The sequence below is a fragment of the Pleurodeles waltl genome, chromosome 11 (assembly GCF_031143425.1).
Source record: "Pleurodeles waltl isolate 20211129_DDA chromosome 11, aPleWal1.hap1.20221129, whole genome shotgun sequence".
Classification (NCBI taxonomy): domain Eukaryota; kingdom Metazoa; phylum Chordata; class Amphibia; order Caudata; family Salamandridae; genus Pleurodeles; species Pleurodeles waltl.
In genome coordinates, this window is record NC_090450.1 from 137,332,380 (window position 1) to 137,340,394 (window position 8,015).

The window sequence follows — 8,015 nt, forward strand, 5'->3', positions numbered from 1 at the left end:
ACGGATGTTCACCTCCGCGATGGTATGTTGGCAGCAGTCACCGGAGCGGCATTCAGAATTTACTGCCAATATCATAAAGAGGGCCTAAACCCTTTGCTCTCCATTCTGATTAACCCAGATCATTCAAGTTTTGTCAGCTGAGGGCAATGTAGAAATAAAGCTAAGAAAATTCTCCACTTTAGAGGAAACATTGAAAGAATCGATAAAGGAGCCAGCCTTTTACCAATACACGCTGAGAAGGCGTTTGACCAGGTGAACTTGGCATACATGGACGCAACATTAACAGAAGTGAGGCTAGGGCCCAAGTTCAAGAGATGGACAATGGCGATCTATAAGGATCCCAAAGGAAGAGTGGGTAATGGGGTCACATTTCCTCTTTATGATTCACAGAGTGACTCATACATGTCTGTTTGCTATCCTGCTTGTTTTTCATCCACTCTATGGAGGCATTCCTACTACACATTAGACACCATCAAAATATTAGTGCAGTACACATCGGCAAGGGCTATTTTAAATTAACTGTGTTTCCAGAGGATCAGATGGTATTGCTCTCCAACCCTCTACACTTTATCATTGGTCCCCAACCTTTTGACTTCTGTGGAACCCCACTTTATCTTTACTGAAACCCAGGGACTCCCCACTGAATCATAATTTGTATTTGGGGACCCCCTCACTGAGTCATTAATGAAAGCTGGGGACCTAAACTGTTAATATTATTTAATTTTCTAAGCAGTTGCGGTCCCCCTGAGGATGCTTTGTGGACCCCAGGGGTCCCTGGACCACACACTGGGAACCACTGCTCTATGCCACTACTGTTAGAAGAATTGGGGGACATCAAAAAGTTTCCAGAGATAAAATCAACCTCAATAAATTGGAAGCACTGGCACTACATATCCAGTGACCCCCACACAGTCTCTACAGCTGGTTTTTCCTCTTAGATGGGCTTTATAACAAGTGACTTTCCTAGGAAAATCCATACCTCTCCCCATCTGCTCAATTATCACTCTTAATTACTCCTCCCTACTAGCTGAAAAAGAACTTTCTTTTGAAAATGGGTTGTGGCAATGTTTCATGGCTCGAGAGAAACAATTGTGAAAATGACAATACTGCCCACACTACATTACTTATTTCAGACTATACCACTTCCCATCCCTCACAAGCCATTAACCAAAATTTAAGGCTCTGATTAATGATTTCATCTTCATGTGCAAGAAACTATGGGTGAAAAACAGGGCCTTATTGATCCCGACAGACAATCGGGTGTTACTATTTTGTAGCTTGGTCTCCTACTACCAGAGGTACATGGACACTTTTTAGTAGAATGCAGCAGTAAGGAAAGAAACAGTTGTGTTTTGTGGGCCACGTGACAGCCAGAACTTCACCTTGAGGAATGCAATGGCTTGAGAAAAAAAAAAAAAACACAGTAGTTGGGGGCCTATATCTATCACCAATTCCCCGAGCTACACTCTGTATAGTATGTTGACCAATAAAAATCCCAAACCAAATTATATAAATAGAGTAAAATGTAATAAACACAATGAAACCAAAATAATGAAAATCCAATAAGAGTGACCGGTGATATGAATTTCTAAGGCTTTAAGCAGAAATAACACCAAAACGCACAAAGCGCCAACGATATTCTTCTATGAAAACTGTAGACTGGGAACTAGGTGCAATATCAGGCCAAATATGATGGGGCACTGGTTAGAGATAAATGAATACATCCCAATGAAATTCTGGAAGTCAAAAAGTTTGAAAAGGTTTCTAGGTCGCATTTCACAAAAGGATTTTATCACTTTTTAGAAGACATTTGAATGTTTTTATTCACAGTCCCAAAGTAGAATCAGACTTTATCACTTTTTGAGAAGAAAACATCTCCCATCGAGGGCTGCTGCTGAAATTGGAGCTGCCATCATGGAACCTAAGGCCGACATCTGAAGCAGGTTGGTCCTGATGAAACTCTGGGGCTTTAAGATTTCTTGTTGAAAAGGTTCTTAAGTACCAAAAACAAAATAGGTTTTACTATTTTTTTCCAGCGGCGCAGAAACCGTCGAGTGGGACCATTCTGAAATCCAGTCCAATGCTGTGGAACTGCAGGTTAGATACTATTTTCCAGCAGGTCCCCCTGAAGGTCTGGCTCTCCTGAGGAAAGGTTTTTTAAAGTTTCCAAACCTTTGTCTGGCGCCCAAAGAATCAAAGGAATACAGGTCTAGGGGTCCCGGGATCACAGTGGAAGGCACTAAGATCTTAGGGGATCAGGCAAAGATCAACATCAAAGTCCAGTCCTGGTTCTGTTGTCACTTTTCAGCTGGGCACTTAAGGTAAAAGGCCTCTTGCAGCTTGTTGTTTCCTTCTTTCGACACAGGTCAGCCAACTGACCCTTGGAGTCTATTTCTTTATCCTGCTACAAGGAGCAATTGCTCCAGTTTCTCAGGGCTCCTCTTATGTTACAGAGCACAGGTTCGGTTTTCTTTTGATCTTCTGCAAGTCCAGAAAGTGTTCTAAGGAGGGTGCCGTGGGCCACCAGATTTATGTCTTGCACCAGCCAGTTAGGGGTGGGGGACTCCTGGCTCTTCTCTAACCAATGTGGTAAAATTTCCCAGGTGGAACCCTACTGTTGTTTGCAGCAGCTGATGGTTGTCCTATTACAAATATTCTCACAGTGCACCTTATTCCTAAAATTCAACATATAGGATACCCTTCCACCCTTGTGCAGCCTCTGTGTGCCCACCCACAGTTAATTCCTACAGTAGGCTCGCTGTTTAAAGAGGAAAGTATCAAACCCTCTGAAGGCCTCATAGCATTGTATGGACTGACGGAGACTGTGAGGATTCATTATTTCAAAATCTGACATTGGGTGCAGCACCTGTAAATCAATTGGAGGAGCATCGAAGGACTCCACAACATTCGGGAAGTGGATGTCGAAAGGGGATCACAGCAAACACCTAATCTCCTAATACAAATTCCTGATTGGTAGCAACCCGATAGGGAATTAAGCAAGCCACATACGAAGGGTGAGGGAACTAGCAAGGAGTTCTGGGAGGGGGATTGGCAACAAAGAAACCATAACACACTTAAGGCATTTTGTAGCGTTACAGGTAGGGAAACAATATGCAAAGTAGCACTATATTGCGCCCAAACTCAAGTTACGATGGTCAACCTCTACGGTACATGGGACGAGCTGGTCTCGCCCTTGGCCACGGTTCCCGTGTTCCGGGGACGAGACCAGCTCGTCCTGCATCGGGCCCAAGAGGAGAGAGCTAGCGCTCCCCGTGGGCCTCCCACCCACACCCCTATTAGGGATGGATGGGGAATTGCTTCCACTTCCACCCAGACACCCCCCTAGTGACATCTGATGACGTCAGCACGCTCAGAGGTCACCTCCCATCGAACTGCAAGCATGCTTCCTGCGCGATGCGGATGAGAAAAGCTGAGCTTTTCTCTTCCCCTCGGGGGGAGGGGGTAGGCAGGGACATTGAAAGAGAGGAAAGGTTTTTCCTTTCTTTCGATGTCATTCTGAGCATTTCTGCTGCCTGACCACAATGCAATCGGGCAGCAGAAATGCCCACTTGACACTAGGGAGTTGTAATTTTTTTTTTAATTTACATATAAAGGGGAGTGACTTCTTGGGCAAGGGTCGCTCCCTTGGGGGACATTCAATTATTAGGCCTTTTTCTGCCTCCCCTGGGGGCAGATCGACCTATAAAGATTAAGCTGATATTCCCCTAGGGGGATTGGGGGGGGGGGGGGGGGCAGAAGGCACTAGACACCAGGGATTGTTTTTGTTTGTTTGGTTTTTTGTTTCATAAGGGGAGTGACCCCTTAGGCAAGGGTCGCTCCCCAGGGGGACTATAATTTTATTAGGCCTATTCTGTCCTCCCTGGGGGCAGAAACCACTAGACACGAGGGAGTTTTTTTGTGCCAATTTCACACAAGGGGAGTGACTCCTTAGGTAGGGGTCACTCCCCTGGGGGGGCAATTTTATTTTAGGCCATTTCTGCCCCCCTGTTGGGGCAGATAGGCCTATTTCTGTAAGGCTAATCTGCCACCCAGGAGGACAGAAACCCCACCAGACACCAGGGAAGATTTTTTTTGTTTTAAAAAGAGGGGGACAAACAAATAAATGGGGACAATGTTGTTTTGCCCACCAGTGGGCAGATGGGGCAATTACCCCCGATCCACTCCTGGGTGGGGGGGGGAGAAAGCCTACTAGTTGCCAGGGAATTTAAAAAAAAGAAAAAAAATTGTGGGCTGGTGGCTACCAACCAGTATGGGCATGGTTATGCCCCCACCCCAAGTGAAGGGGTTAGCAGTCTTTGAGCTCTCCCCTGCACCCTGAAACATCCTGGGGCAAGCAAAGGGACATTTGATTATTTTGGGTTTTAGTTTTATATTTGGGCCTTGAGAGCTTGGCTAACTCTCAAAATCATCCCACTTGGAATGGTGAGGACTGCACTTTTTGGACTTTGGGACGCTGCCATGTACAAAAATCCACAAGACCTAGACACTTCCGAAAACTAAACATCCGGGTGAGTTCAGGATGGTATGCTTCACATGCACCCTGCACCATTTTCTTACCCACAATGCCCTGTAAACCTCCAATTTTGCTGGAAATCACAGTTTTCCCATATTTTTGTGATGGAATCTTGCAGAATCTGCAGGAATCCACAAAATTCCTACCACCCAGTATTGCGCATCTATACCGATAAACATTCTGCCCAACTTGTCAGCTTAAAAATATTTTTTCTCAAACTTCCCTTTTAGATCTGCTTTGGTTCCCTCTCAATTTCAACATGTTTTTGGCTCTTCCCTGTCACAGGCACTTGGCCCACCTACACAAGTGAGATATCATTTTTATCAGGCGACAGAGGGGAACGTTGGGTGGTAGGAAATTTGTCCTGATGCGGTGATCCCACACAGTAATGTGGGAAAAACATTTTTTTGTTGCTAAATTTGAGCTTCACTGAGGATTCTGGGTACAAAAACACTGGGGGATACACGCAAGTCACACCTCTCTGTCTCCCTCAGATGTCTAGTTTTCAGAAATGTTTGGGTTTGGTAGGTTTCCTTATATGGCTGCTGAGTCCAGCAGGTGTGCCCGTCCCTTCCTCCCCCCCCCCCCCCCCAACAAAAACAGGTAGTTATGCATTTGATCATTTTGGTATGTCCAGATAGTGTTTTGGGGTATTTCCTTTCGCGGGCACTAGGCCTACCCACACAAGTGAGGTACTATTTTTATTGGGTGACTTAGGGAAACGCTGGGTGGAGGAACTGTGTGGCTCCTCTCAGATTTCAGAACTTTGTTACTGAAATGTGAGGAAAAATTATTTTTTAGCCAAATTTTCGAGGTTTGTAAAGGATTCTGGGTAACAGAACCCAGTGAGAGCCCCACAAGTAACCCCATCTTGGATTCCCCTAGGTCTCTAGTTTTCACAAATGCACAGGTTTGGTAGGTTTCCCTAGGTGCCGACTGAGCTAGAGGCCAAACTCCACAGGTAGGCACTTTGCAAAAAACACCTCTGTTTTCTTTGGAAAAAAGTGATGTGTACACGTTGTGTTTTGGGGCATTTCCTGTCGCAGGCACTAGGCCTACCCACACAAGTAAGGTACCATTTAACGCTGCATGGAAGGAAATGTGTGGCTCCTCTCAGATTCCAGAACTTTCTGTTACCAAAATGTGAGGAAAAAGTGTTTTTTTTTAACTAATTTTGAGGTTTGCAAAGGATTCTGGGTAACAGAACCTGGTGAGAGCCCCACAAGTCACCCCATCCTGGATTCCCCTAGGTGTCTAGGTTTCAAAAAGGCACAGGTTTGGTAGGTTTTCCTAGGAGCCGGCTGAGCTAATGATCAAAATCTACAGCTAGTCACGTTCCGAAAAACACATCAGTTTTCAATATAAAAATGTGATGAGTCTATGTTGCATTTCCTGTCGATGGCATTAGGCCTACCCATGCAAGGGAGGTATCATTTTTATTGGGAGAACACAATAGCAAAACAACTGTTACTGCCCCTTGTCTTTCTCTAAATTTTTGTTCCAAATGTGAGACAGTGTGTAAAAAAAAGACATCTATTTAAGAAATGCCCTGTAATTCCCATGCTAGTATGGGCACCCCCAGAATTCATAGAGGTGCAAATAACCACTGCTTCTCAACACCTTATCTTGTGCAATTTTGGAAATACAAAGGTTTCCTTGATACCTATTTTTCACTCTTTATATTTCACCAAATGATTTCCTGTATACCCGGTATACAATGAAAACCCATTACAAGGTGCAGCTCATTTATTGCCTCTGGGTACCTAGGGTTCCTGATGCAGGAGAAAGGTAAAGAGTAAAACGTGGAGAAAAATGGCTGATTTTTTTACCTCAATGTCAATTTGTTTTTTATTTCAGCTGTAATTTTCTGTAGGAAAACCTTGTAGGATCAACACAAATGACCCCTTGCTGACTTCAGAATTGTGTTTACTTTTCAGAAATGTTTTGCTTTCCGGGATCCAGCATTGGTTTCACACCCATTTCTGTCACTAACTGGAAGGAGGCTAAAAGCACAACACATAGGAAAAATGTGGTATATCCCAGTAAAATGCCAAAATTGTGCTGAAAAATGTGGTTTTCTGATTCAAGTCTGCCTGTTCCTGAAAGAAGGGAAGATTGTGATTTTAGCGCCACAAATGCTTTGTTGATACCATTTTCATGAGAAAAAAAACACAAGCCTTCTTCTGCAGCCCATTTTTCCCATCTGTTTTTTAAAAATAACAAATACAAATTTGCTTCATTTTGGCTATTTTCCTGTTGTCCTTTAGGGGAGCCCACAAACTCTGGGTACCTCTAGAATCCCTAGGATGTTGGGAAAAAAAAGATGCAAATTTGGCATGGGTAGCTTATGTGGACAAAAAGTTATGAGGGCCTAAGTGCGAACTGCCCCAAATGGCCGAAAAAAGGCCTGGCACATGAGGGGGAAAAGGCCTGGCAGCAAAGGGGTGAATGGAGATATTGTGATGAGGGGTAGGCACTAACGCACATCTTATGGCAATCTAGTAAACTGAGCTTTGAGATATGGTCCTCAAACTCAAAAGAAACGTTCTAAGTCACAATCCCCCCAAGATGTTGGCATGGCCCTACTTGGCCTGCAATGCCCAGGAAAAAGATCGATTACCGTAACTGCGTTGGAAAGATGTGGTAATGGCAGTAGGGGAAAGTACTCCAATGTGGCAAGACTGGATCTTCAGCATCTGGAACCTCCCAGCAATGGAAAAAAAATTACAGCAGTTCTGGCGGCCAAGGAGAAAACTTAGGAGACAGGCTGGGGTCCCTTTCTGATCTATCTAGCTGAAGCATATCAGGAAGTCATGGGCCCTAAATACATAAAGTGTTGCAAATAATTATATCTTCAATAGCCTAGATGATGAGCCTCAGACAGCTGAAGGACTATGGCCATGGTAGGATTACACTACTCGAGCAATTTCAGACTATGCCGAAAATTGCAAACATAAATCCGTGGGATGGGGTAGAAGGTTAGGGATGAAGAAGGAGATTGGAGTATTGAATCTTCTGTTTTGTGTTTGTTTTTTTCCTTCTGATTAAGTTGTAAAATTGTGTTTAGATTCTCACTGGCTTATGGATGTAGGGGAAGATGTATGTATATCCTGAAAATTGAAATAAAAATTGGTAATCCCAAAGTAGTACTCAAAAATGGAGACGGAAAGTGTTTTTGATGGGTGGCAGGGGCCTAGCTTATTTCTCATACACATCCTGCATAGAATTACCGACATCCCATACTGGCCATCCAAACGTACTACAGCTCTTGGTACACTAAGTTTAAAAACATAATTCATCAAAGCAGTGATTGCTTACTTCCATCAAATGACTCTAATTTCCTAAGAGAAATTCTTGACCTGGCATTACACCTAAAGACCAATGTACAAAGAAATTTGCTCATAAAAGGCTTCATCCTGTAGGTTGATAAACCCAGCTCAAAACACTCTAGTACTCTCTCCAAAAACCTAGATGACCTTAG